Here is a 13299-nt window from a genome sequence, read left to right on the forward strand (position 1 = left end):
GCCAAATACTACAGCGTATACAGCCATTGTGAGCTGATCTACACTGGGAAAATTCTGACCTGAAATTTTCCACTGGTGCAGCTCGATCTGCTCAGAATAACTACTCATGCTAAACCATCTGTTCCACCTTGTATTTAGCTGTGACATTGAGTACATTTCCCAGACCTGCAGAAGAGCTGTGTGTAGTTCAAAAGCTTGTCTTTCTCACCAACAGAAGATGGTCCAATAAAATATATTACCTCACTTACCTTGTCTTTCAGAACAGGGTTAGATAGCACAATGCTTAAAACACCTGAGCCCTCTCTGCCCTATAGCTTCCGCTATTGTTACCATTGACTGAGCTACACTGATGGAAATTTACAGGTCTGAAGTTTCTCACTGAAGACATACCTGAGAAAGCAGCTGAGATGAAAGCTGGGAGATGAAAGAGCTGGAGCCAGGAGGTACCTTGTAAATAGGAAGAACACTGATGATTTGTTTCAGTACATAATCTCTTTGTTTCTGTGTCTTTTTAATTATTACTCAAATCCAAATGAAGCATACTTTAAAAGGAAATCTGTTCCACTGTGATGCAACTTGTATTTTAATTCAACAATTATTCTCCTCAGTGTCCACATATTCCCAGTGTTTGAATACAGGTGGAATAAAATGATTTGCAGAGACCAAGTTAATTATGGCTTATCGGCCTAATCCAAATCTCACGGAAGTCAATGAGAGCCTTTCCATTTTTTTGACAGGATAGGTCGTCTCTCTCCCAAGGTTTAGAGCCATCTCCTCTATTTGAATCCAACAGTCACAGGCCTCAGAACCTTAACACTAAGTATAGGAAAACACCAATACACAATGAAGTGTATTAAATTGCTATTGTTGTTTCAGCGATATGCAAACTGTTAACTGTCCAACCACTTGGGGAACGATTAGCATTCAGTCAAGAGAACCTTATTATTCCTCTTCTGACTACCTGAAGAGGTCACTCTCTCAAATTCTGCTAGCCTACTCCACAATACAGGCAGATCTGCAGGTTGGAGTTAAGGTTGAGCCAGGAGCGGCACCAAGGTTTTTGGTGCCCTAGGCGCAGGGCAGGCTCACCGGTCCCGCGGCTCCGGTGGACCGTCCACAGGCACGCCTGCGGGAGATCCACTGGAGCAGTCTGCCGCCATCCCAAATCCTGGCACCCTAGACGACCACCTAGGTCGCCTAAATGGAAGCGCCGGCCCTGGGTTGAGCTGTTCATGATGTCTCTGCAGAGTAAACTTACACTATCATGATTTGGATGACCCAGTAATTACACATGTCCCTAAGAGCAGTGTCTTGGAAGAGCCCTTCATCGTAGTTCTCAAACAACAGTCAGGAGAAAGCAGATCTATTTTCTATTTCCAGCACTATCACAGACTTGCTATGTGACCTTGGATAAGTCACAGCCTAGCTGAGCCTCTCTTTTACTATCTCTATATAATATGGGTATAATAATATGAAGCCACTTTACAGGATTGTGAGAAGAATTAATGTTTTTAAAGCACTTTGTGAGCCTTGCAGAAAGGCACTGCATGCTCAGTATTGTGGTTATATCCAGTGATGAGAATGATTGTTTTAGGGCCAGAAGGTAACACCAGCTTCTCCTCTTGATTTCCAAGTCCTAGGCACTAGCTAGTTAACACTTGGAATGCAGCAGCCCAGGATGGCTTCAGCTGTGGCACCAAAAAGAAAAGTTTAAAAAGAAGGAAAAGACTGTGAGAACTATCTCAAACCCAGCAGCAGCAATGGGACTAAACATCCTTTAGACACTTCAGTCCTAAAATCAACTTTTAGTTTTGAGGCAGGGATCATCTACGCTGTCCCTGTTCTGTGCTCACTATCCTTTAGCTGGTTGTACGTTTTTCTTAGCCCCTCCTCTCAATGGGCTGGGGGGGGAGTACAGATACATAAACGAGACTGAGAGAAAAGACAGATGATAGTAAAGGTTTGAAAACATTTGCCCTCATTTGGCATTTCACCTAAATTCCACCCTGCAGATTTATCTGCCACAGCATTTATAACCACACTTTTCACCGCAGTCAGATAGTCCTGTACCAATTCTCAAAGTAAAAACAGCAAAGAAGTATGTGAGCTACCAACTTTCAGAGGTGTCAGGCAAATATAAAATAATGATTTGGGCCAAAGAAAGTTTTACACTGGGTCCCAGGAATTTGTTGTATCTCCCAGCTGGGTTTCCTTCCAACCAGAATGATTTTGTGAGCCAATAATAATAACAGTAACACAACATTTTTCAAAGTGCTGGCAACCAGTCCCTCATTCACCCTCACTGCATAGGCTAGATAACCACTAATATACTGAATCTAATTCTGTTCTAAACCTTTCCTTTTTATCTATGGTTAAAGGTCAGTTGGTTATACCTTCTTCTGCAGAGTAACATTTTGTAAGCATGTGTTCTCTGAATATTTGTTCTTGCCTGTATTACTAGAAAAAAGTATTCAGTAAAACAGGGATAAAATTATTTATCTTCCTTACTTTCATTTCACTGGTGCAGTAAGGAAATGTAAGTGCTTTGGTTATGAAGCAGTAAAACAGCAGCTCTGAAGTCATCACCAATTTTTATCAGCTGCCAAAAGCAGAAAACACAAATTACAAAAGTCAGTTGCCATCTGAACCCCTGAACCAGGAGCAAACCCCAGAACAGCTCTTGACTGGGACTTGACAAATCATGAGCTAATGACTGTCACTATTCAGCACAGGACAAATTAGTTTCACAAAGGAAATAATTTAAGTAACAACGTGAAATACTTACAGTGATACTGTGGTGAGAGCAAATACTCTATCCCGTGAAACACTAGGGATCAGCCACTTGTCGAAAAGGAAGTAAAGTCCTGAACTGGCTGCTGGAGTCTGCTGCTCTAGGGAAATTGGAATTGCACTGCACAGAGCCTAGGAAGACACTGACACTGACAAAGCAGCAACAGCAGAAGCATTAACTCCAGCCAGTGGAAAAAGGGAGGAGAGGGGGCTATTGATCTGAAAGTCCCACCCCATCTACATCACCTTCTCTGAGTCAATCTCGCCCAAGTCCCTGTCCCCTTATCCCATTCCGAATGTGTGTATAAGGTGGGGGTGGAGATGGACAGAGGTACAAACTAAAAATGTAAGAAGTCCCCTCTCTCCAAATCATTAATGTGCATGAAGGCTCCCCCGCCCCCCACAACACAAACTTCAACCTGCCAAGGGAGTTTCAGTACTGCTGCCCCCCAGTCTCCTAGATAGATTCTGTCCTGTCCTGTGTTCCCAGTGTGAGGACAAGACATTTTGAAGTGTCACACTTCTCTGTTATCTGAGATCATCAGAAAAGTTACTGCTTTCCCTACTCATCCTCCAGGTTAGGGTGTTAACTTCTTATCCTACCCGTAATTTAGCCCCAATCATATTAATCTAAGTTTTCATGGAAATACACCTCTTTAATGCACCCATGACTATCCTGTATGCGTGCGCACACCCCCACGCCCACCCCCACACCAAGGAGAGACTTCAAATGTATGGAAAATGGGCTTTCCACCTGGGACATAGATGCTATATCAGGGAGATTCCCTGATTTAGGAGTAATTTTACAGCACTTTTTAACGTCTCTAGTGTCTCCTTCTGGTAATTTAAATTCTTTTCTGTGTATCATTAAGGGATATTTACAGCCTCATTTTCACTGGTACTTTACCACAACCCTGAATCCACTCCAGAAAATTGGAGGAGAAACCTGTCTGTGGGCACGGAACAAATGCACAAGTTTATACTGCACATGTATGGAAGCAAACCATCTACCGCAGTTTTTAATTAATTATTTTTGCTGTTGCTTTTGTTTCTTTTACTAGTAGTACCTTTTTGCCCCAAAAGAACAGTTGGTTGATTTATTTTATAATAACTAATAAACATTTTTCACATTAAATATTTTGTAGGGTGGTGAGGATTTGCTGCAGTGGTTGTTTTAGCATCTTCTATATTGCCTTCTGTTGCTATGCCCACTACGGAATAGTCAGAGCAGAGAATAGGTTTGACTCACATGTGCATTTGAAAGCATTCCATATCCTTAGCGGGAGGAGAGACTTCTGAAGCTTAAACTTTGTATTGGATCTTCTGACATGAGTCAAGGCTCTTAGCTCATACAACTACTGCAGCATGCATAACACAGGCCACGTCGTGTTCATAAAGATGTTATAGTCATGGTCATAAAAGCAGAGGAGGCTAGGGCAGGAAATCAGCTTCTGCATCACTCAAAACAGGCAGTGTCACTGCGCAGCCAGTGAAGTGGACGACACACATAGTAATCTTTGAGGGAGGCAAATGCTTTTCCCAACCCCCATTACAGCATACTTAAAACTTTGAGTACTTCCATGCCACTTGTGGTGGGAAGGATTCTACTGGATTCTTTTTGTTTAGTTCTGTCTGCTATCCCAACAGATAACCTTATTAAAGGAGAGGCGGATTCTATTGCAAGCTCTGTTGTGGCCTTCCTGTGTGACTGTGTGCAAGTCGCATAATGATGCCCTAGTCTCCACATTAGTAATGTGAGAGTAATATTATCTTAACTCACAGGAGGGTTGTGAGGTTAAACTCATTAATGTCTGTAAAGTGCTTTGAGCTTCTTGGATGGAAGACACATTGTTAGTACAAAGCACTGTTGTTTCAGGTGTCCCTACATCCATTCCTGCAGTCACATTACTTTTCACAAGCTTGTGACCTTCTGCCTCCCCACAATGCTTAACATTGCTGAGGCATTTTTAGTCTGCAACTATTATATTTTGTTTGTGCACTTACAGATGGAGCAGTAGGACAAGAGCACTGACTATTTATTCTTGGACAGAGCCAGGCAGAATGAGCTGGACAACTGGGAGAACAGTCAATAGAACCCCGAGCAGAGAGGCCTCAGCTGCAGGAGTTGGCAGAGGAGTTGAACGTGCTGTTCTTCCACACCATTGGAACACCTTAAGAAGACGGGGTTGAGGACACTTGCAGTGGCAGGTGTGATAAAGACAGGGCAGAGAGAAGGGAGAGGAGCTACGAAAAGGACAAAATGAGCATATAGAGAAGGAGGACAGAAGAATGGTGGAGGAGAGAAGGGAGAGTCATAACTGAGTCAATTTGTATAACAGGTAGAGCACCTGGGGTTTTTATGCAGCACAATATAAAGCGCAGTGGTTTGAGCATTGGCCTGCTAAAGCCAGGGTTGTGAATTCAATCCTTAAGGAGACTATCTGGGGCAAAAAAAAATAGTTGGGGATTGGTCCTGCTTTGAGCAGGGGGTTAGCCTAGATGATCTCCTGAGCTTCTATGATGTGATAGTAAAAGCTTCTTTCCCTCGGGGCTACGTGCTGCACTGAGTGAGGGCCAAACCCCAGTGCAACTGAAGTCAATAGGAAACCCTCAGTATGCTGGCTTTCTGGAGTTCCATGTTCAAATCCTGTCTTTGGTCACTGGTGAAAATGGATTTGGTGATGGCTTTTCCCAATTGTGTACATCTTTTACACCAGCTCCACCACAGACAGTTTCTCAAGAGAGCTCCCGAAGTATTATTGCATGTGCATTGTCTGAGCTCTCTGAGGAAATTAATGCTTCAAGCCAAAGGACTAGACCATCACTTTCATAGGCACTAAGTTCTCCCGCATGTTTTTAATAGTAAAACAACCAATAACAGCTTCCTCTTTTAAGTCCAATTATTGTAAAGCATTTTCCACCATAGGTAGTATTCAGATCTATTAACTAACCAAAACAAAGGTATTCAGAGATGAGCAAATTATTAAACAAGCTGTTCTAGGGAATCTAGTGAAGGCTCTGAATTGGCAAGGTCCATGCTGACTCACAGCCACAGCCCTGCACTTGAGAAAAATGCCAGAGAATTTAAAATGGTTACTAGTGAAGGTATTGCTATTATGTGTCATCTGAAAGAGAGCTCCTCCAGCACAGTTGCCTCCAACACCATGCTGGCACACTGGCTCAGTAAAGAATTAGAAAAAAGGTCCACGGCCGCCTACTGAAACACTAACACCTCTGCTTGCAGCATCTGCTTTTCTTTGAAGTCTTTCATCCAGGTACTCTACCAATTGAACTCTGCATAGTTTGTGAGATCTGGCAAAATCACTGCATAAGATTCTATTGGTGCAAGAAAACATGCCCTGCTCAGTCTTGGACGATGTCAGGTACATCTAACTTTCTAATTTATATCTGTGCTTTTCTTTAAGCTGAGTCTCTGACACAGCTGTCACCCAATAGATTAAGACCGTAATTCGACTTCTTCAATTTTTACAGATGCTACTTTATGTAGGTGTGATGTTGTACTCCATATGTTTTATGGAAATATCCTTATGATTGTAAATATGATGTATGGAATATCATACATATCAACTGGAATATGCATTATGCAAAAGGTATCATTGTAAGGTATCATTTAAAATTTTATAATCTACTGAGTATGTTCATCCTGTTTGTATGCATGTATCATTCTTGCATCTGAAGCTAGAAATATAAAATATAACCCTGAGGTCCTATTGTAATTATGAAAAGTTTGGGCCATTAATGGTGGCTTAGAATCTTGATGGCTCCCATTGACTAGGACAATTGGTTGTAAATGGTTTATTTACCTGCAAACCTTCCTGTGCACTTGTAGGCCAGCCCAGGAAGAATGGAGGCTGGGGTCCCACAAGACTTGTGACCATGTCACATGATAGTGGACTCCATCTTAAATCTTGTACTTTTCCGTTTAGAAGGAGGGGTGGGGACCCAGAGAGACAAAAGATTCCTGCCTGGTGCCAAAGCTATAAAAGGGGGTGGAACAGAACAAAGTAGGTTGCCAGTCATGAGAACACTCCTGCTTTCCACCTAAGATGTCTGCTGGAACTAACAAGGACTGTACCAGGGGAAAGGATTGGGCCCAGACTAGTAAGGAGTCTAGTCTGTGGGGTATGTCTACACTACGGGATTATTCCAATTTTACATAAACCGGTTTTGTAAAACAGATTGTATAAAGTCGAGTGCACACGGCCACACTAAGCACATTAATTCAGTGGTGTTCATCCATGTACCGAGGCTAGCATCGATTTCTGAAGCATTGCACTGTGGGTAGCTATCCCGTAGCTAGCCCATAGTTCCCGCAGTCTCCCCCACCCATTGGAATTCTGGGTTGACATCCCAATGCAAAAACAGTGTTGCGGGTGATTCAGGGTAAATGTCGTCACTCAACCCTTCCTCCATGAAAGCAATGGCAGACAATAATTTTGCACCCTCTTTCCCTGGATTGCCCTGGCAGATGCCATAGCATGGCAACCATGGAGCCCGTTTTACCTTTTGTCACTGTCACCATATGTGTAGTGGATGCTGCTGACAGACTCGGTACTGCAGTGCTACACAGCAGCATTCATTTACCTTTGCAAGGTAGCAGAGACAGTTACCATCCTTATTGCACTGTATGCCATGCCATTGTAAATTGGCAACGAGATAAAAGTTATCAGTTGTTCTGTACCCTTTGCTGCTGTCATGGGTGTTCCTGGCTAGCCTCGTTGAGGTCGGCCGGAGGCGCATGGACAAAAATGGGAATGACTCCGCAGGTCATTCCCTTCTTTATGTTTTGTCTAAAAATAGTCAGTCCTGCCTAGAATATGGGGCAAGTGTACTAGAGAACTGGAGAACACAGCCACTCCATGTCAGAGCCCCAGAGATCCCACAGAAATGATGAGCTGCATGCCATTCTAGGCGGTGCCCCTGCAACAACCCCACCCATTGCTTCCCTCCTCCCCCAACCCTCCTGGGCTACCGTTGCAGTGTCCCCCCATTTGTGTGATGAAGTAATAAAGAATCCAGGAATAAGAAACACTTTTTTCTTTTTAGTGAGAAATTTTTGAGGGGGGGAGGCAGCCTCCAGCTGCAATGATAGTCCAGCCAGGACATTAAAGAGAAGGGGAGGAGAAGAGCCCAGCCTCCACTGCTATGATAGTCCAGCAGTACAGAATCTTTCTTTTAGACATGAAAGGGGGGCTGATGGAGCTCAGCCTCCAGTTGCTATGATGAGGACGGTTACCAGCCTTCTGTACCATCTGCCGGGGAGTGACCAGGACTCATTCCCATTTTTATCCAGGTGCCCCTGGCCAACCTCACTGAGGCCAGCCAGGAGCACTCACGGGTTGATGATGACGATAGATAGCAATCATATTGTACGATCTGCCACCGAGAAGGGGATGCTGGTATTCAGCATCATGCAGTAGACCAGGCCTGCACAACATACGGCCCACGGGCCGCATGCGAACCGCGGAAGCTAACTGTGCGGCCCGCGACGGGGAATCAAAGGGCTCTGGGCTGCCGGCAGCAGCGGGGAGCCCTGAGCCCTTTAAATCTCAGCCGCAGCAGGGATTCAAAAGGCTCTGAGCTGCCCGCAGCGGCGGGGAGACCAGAGCTCTTTAAATCTCAGCCAGAACCAGTATTCAAAAGGCTCTGGGCTGCCTGCAGCAGCGGGGAGCCCAGAGCCCTTTAAATTTCAGCCGCAGCGGGGAATCAAAGGTCTCTGGGCTGCCCGCAGAGATTCCCGGCCGCGGCTGAGATGTAAAGGGCTCAGGGCTCCCCGGTAGCTCAGGCAGCCCAGAGCCCTTTGAATCCCGGCCTCGCTCCAGCGGATGAGCTAGGGCTGGGATTTAAAGGGCTTGGGCTCCCCTCCGTGGCAGGAGCTCTAGTCCCTTTAAATCCGTGCCCCAGCCCTGCAAAGCTCCGGTTTCGCCCAGTCGCCGGAGCCCTGGGCCCTTTAATTTGCTCCTGACAGCTCCCAGCCATCTCTTCAGCTGGGACCCCCTGATTGATTTAAAATCAAGTATCACCTCCCCACCCCCAACCTTCCTTTTTGGCCCACAGCTGTTTTGGTGGGGCGGCACTGGGGAAGGAGAGTTTGTTTCTGCAGGGCTGGGTGGTTCTGGACGGGGTGTTTCTGTGGGCTGGGAGGTCCTGGGGGGGTGTGTTTCTGTGGGGCTGGGGGGTTTCGGCCCTCAGCTGTTTTTCTTTGGAGTAATGTGGCCTTTGCCACTTTACAAGTTCTGCAGGCCTGCAGTAGACATAGGGTGACATGGAAAAAGGCGAGAAACATTTTTTTTCCCTTTTCTTTCGGGGGGGGGAAGGGTGTAAATTGATGACATATACCCTGAAACACCCGGGAAAATGGTTTTGACCCTTCAGGCATTGGGAGCTCAGCCAAGAATGCAAATGCTTTTCGGAGACTATCGCGAGGAGATGGGGAATAACGCGATACTCAGCCCCCCTCTCCCATGAGCGTACCATTTATCTTGGCTTACCGTCGCTATGCAACTATGTCCCAAGGAATCACCAGCACTGTGGGCCTTGTCTACATAGCTTGGAGATTTTTCAAATGCTTTGTATTTCGTCTTCTGTAATGGAGCTCTGGAAAGACAGATGTTCTCCCATAGCAGCGATCAGATCCAGTACTTCATACGGCCATGCGGAGCTCTTTTGGATTTGGGACGGCATCGCCACCCTGCGATCCGAGCTCCACCCTGGGCAACAGAATGAAATCACAGTTCACAGGGCTTCCTGCCAGTCATCCAGTTGGCTTTCCAAGAGGTCCAATGGTGCACTGTGGGATACACCGGAGCCAATACGTCCAGAATTGCGGCCCACACAACTGCCAGTGCATCCGAGTTCAGATTGCTTTCCAGAGCGGTCACAATGGTGCACTGTGGGATACCACCCGGAGGCCAATACCGTCGAATTGCGGCCACACTAACCCTAATCCAACATGGCAATACCGATTTCAGCGCTACTCCTCTCGTCGGGGAGGAGTACAGAAATCGGTTTAAAGAGCCCTTTATATTGATATAAAGGGCCTCGTTGTGTGGATGGGTGCAGGGTTAAATCGGTTTAATGCTGCTAAATTCGGTTTAAATGTGTAGTGTAGACCAGGCCTGAAAGAAGCTTATTGGAACATCTCTGAGGGTGAGATTTTATCTGTATTCAATTTCTTAATGTATTAGGCTTAGCCTTGCGTGTTTTTGCTTTATTTTGCTTGGTGACTTATTTTGTTCTGTCTGCTATTACTTGAAACCACTTAAATCCTACTTTTTATACTTCATAAAATCACTTTTGTTCATTAATTAACCCAGAGTAAGTGATTAATACCTGGGGGAGCCAACTGCTGTGCATATCTCTCTATCAGTGTTATAGAGGGCTGTATGAGTTTACCTGTATAAGCTTTATACAGAGTAAAATGGATTTATTTGGGGTTTTGATCCCATTGGGAACTGGATGTCTGGGTGTGGGAGATAGGAAACCTACTGAATAGTTTTTAGTTAAAATCTGCAGCTTTGAGGGCATGGATCAGACCTGGGGCTGTGTTATAGCAGGCTAGCATGTCTGGCCCAACAAAGCAGGGTTCTGGAGTCCCAAACTTTGGCAGGGAAAACAAGCTCAGAGGTAAACTCAGCAAGTCAGGTGACAGTTCCATGGGGGTTTCTGTTACTGAACCCATCACAATAGGCTTTTAGATATTAATAATAATTTATAGAGCACCATAGCATACATAGCGCTGATAGGGTATAAAGTGAGCTGGATAATGAAGAGTCTCTGTGCCAGAGAACTTTCTGTCTCTAAAGATATGTTCTGAAAAAGAATATAATACAAGTATATAGTAAGACTTGTTCTTAGACTTTCAGAATATGCACTGGTGAAATATGACAGGAGCCGTGGTCTGTTTTTATGTGAAAATGTGATCAAACTGCTGTCATCAAAACAAGGTATATAATACTAGACACACAAATCCAAATGTGCTTTGAAACTGATGATACTCAAAACAACTCTAGCTGTCTACTGACGGCCTTTAAAGCATTAGCAGAGGGACAATTATTTCCTTTGCCTCTAAAAGGTAAAAAGAACCTAATTGGGCCAAAATAGATATATGAAGAAAAACAGCCAGAGGATGGGTATACAGTGACTTGATGTGAACCTATCACTGAGCTTTTTGAAGAATCAGTGAGCTTTTTGAAGGATTAAAAGAAGCAAAATCCACATGAGATACAATTACCTCTTGAAAGCCTGAAACAGTTTTAATAGCCAAAGGTCTTAGCATATTAGAGAGATTGTCAAAGCCACCTACTAGTCATAATGATGAAACTCAAAACTATCTCCTCCATAATACCAAGTAAAATGAAAGAGGAATTGACTGTATATAAAAGTAATCACTAATGATGATCTTAAATGTTCTTTCTAAATTTAGGATTAAATAGTATCTTTCAGGCTATATATGGGCCTTGCTTGAAAATGTCTGCAGATCTCTGTGTTTCCAGAACCATTCATTCTATTTTAATTTTTTATTATAAAATTGTGAGACCTCTGTGGAGTCGGTTTCCATATCAGCACTTCTGTCATATGTGGTCTGTGTTTAACCTACACATATTGGCCATACCAAGATAGATTTCTTCAAGAATTTTTTTGCCTACCATATACTTTTAATCTGCCTTTCTAATCCAGATTGTGTTTCCTAGTCGTAGATAGAGATAACAGATATGCATATGGAGCCTATGTAGTGCTATCCACTGGCAATCTTATTTTTGAATCAGAAATTATCTTTTAATTTTACCCCATACTATTTTTTTTGTTGTTACAACTGGGTTACCAAATTGAGGGAGGGAAACCCAGGTTATGTTTGTTTATAGTACCAAATCCATTGATACTATTTTGATCATTTTGATTATTCTTGCTCAAACTTCTTTACATGAATATTTCCATATGTATATAAAATGGTGCTGTCATAAATAGATAGCTAAGGGTTAATGGTTCTTTTACCTGTAAAGGGTTAACAAAGGGAACCAAACACCTGACCAGAGGACCAATCAGGAAACTGGATTTTTCAAAGTCAGGGAGGGAATTTGGGATCTGGAGTCTTTTGTCTGGTCTCTCAGCTATGAGAAGGTTCCTTTCTATCTTCTCAATCTTCTGTTTCCAAGATTGTAAGTACAGGTAGAAAAAACAATATAGGCTTTTCATGTTGTTTTGGTTTATTTACATGTGTGTAGCTTTGTTGGAATGTTTCAAATTGGGATATCTTTTGGATCAGACGAGGCGAGAAGCCCTTAACACAGCGACGGTTATGCCAGAGGGAAGTAACCCAGGCGAAGAAACCGCTAGTCAAGTGTTCACCACAACCCCAGGCCCCTGGGTTGGGAACCTGGAAGTATGAGGCAGGCGGCCCAGGTCCCTCCCTCTCCACTTCCCCTCCTCCAAGGACACTAGGGGAGTGGATTAAGAACTGGTTCAGAGGCAAGCAATAATCGCCTGAACTACCCCAGAGAAGAGACGAAGCAGCGAGACCTCAAGAGAACAGTACCCGGCCACATTTGCCACAGTATTAATGAAAATTGATTTAAGCCTACTCAACCCGCCCATTGAAGTAAATGGAAGCCTGTGTGTTACTTCAAATGGCCAATTGGATTGGCCCATTAAACTCAGTTTCAAAGTTATTTTAGGCACCTGAAGAGTGATAGGGCACCTGGTGGTATTTATGAGCACCTATGTGAATACAGGCACTTAACTCTATTCCAATAATTAGAGAGTTAAGCACCTCAAATGCTTAAGTGCCTTTTGAGAAAGTAACTACAAGCTCTGCATTTACGAGCCTAAATACCTTGAAAATCTGGCCCTCAGTGCTACTTAGATGCTGTGTGTGGGTGGCACCTATCATAATGCCTAACTTCCAAGTCTGGACCTTAGCGTCCAGAAATCTGGTTCTAGCATGAATCCTTCTGCTTAATTTACCAGCTTAGCTTTGGATTCTCGCCTGCACCATCCAAAAATCCAGGGTTTTGCCCCCTCTGGTCTCCCCCCTTCCTGTGAGGGCATCCAAGACTCAAGAAAGCCGCAGTCTTACCCCAAAGGGAAATAACCCACTTCCTTTCCCCTCCTCTCCCACCCAGACTTTCCTCTCCTGGCTAACTGGCAGACTGATGCAATCTCTTTACATCACAGATACCAATAAGCATGTCTGCTCTATTCCCAAAGAGGACAAACCCAAATACCAGAGGAAACAGAAAAGAGATTCTATCTCTCCCCCCTCCAACCAATTCCCTGGTGCGCAAATTTTCACCCTCCGTAGATCTAACATAAAGAGGAAATTCCCTCCCCTTCGTTTCCTTAGGCCTACCCAGAGAGAAAAAACATCAAACAAGTTTTAAAAAGAAACTTTATATAAAAAGAAGAAATAAGAATAAGAATATAATCTTCTTGCATTCAAAAGTTTTGACATACCCGGGGCTATTGCTTATAAGTAAAATATGAAAAACA

At 44.0% G+C, this 13299-nt stretch overlaps 1 protein-coding gene across 7 annotated transcripts in view; it reads right to left on the reverse strand.

Annotated features, from left to right (window-relative positions):
* Nucleotides 1-13299, reverse strand: part of FAM237B (family with sequence similarity 237 member B) — a 30044-nt gene that overhangs the window by 3038 nt on the left and 13707 nt on the right. The window contains exons 1-3 of one of the 7 annotated variants that reach the window (XM_075062331.1): nt 2786-2878; nt 2509-2599; nt 391-447 (exon numbers count right to left, since the gene is read on the reverse strand). The exons of 2 other annotated variants lie outside the window; for them this stretch is intronic. The gene's annotated coding sequence lies outside the window, so the exon portion shown is untranslated. Of the gene's footprint in view, nt 1-390; nt 477-1258; nt 1689-2508; nt 2600-2785; nt 2879-13299 lie in introns of those variants that run through there. 4 more of the 7 variants (XM_075062332.1, XM_075062334.1, XM_075062337.1 and 1 more) reach the window with 4 other exon arrangements.

This window comes from Chelonoidis abingdonii, chromosome 2 (assembly GCF_003597395.2).
Source record: "Chelonoidis abingdonii isolate Lonesome George chromosome 2, CheloAbing_2.0, whole genome shotgun sequence".
NCBI classification, from domain to species: domain Eukaryota; kingdom Metazoa; phylum Chordata; order Testudines; family Testudinidae; genus Chelonoidis; species Chelonoidis abingdonii.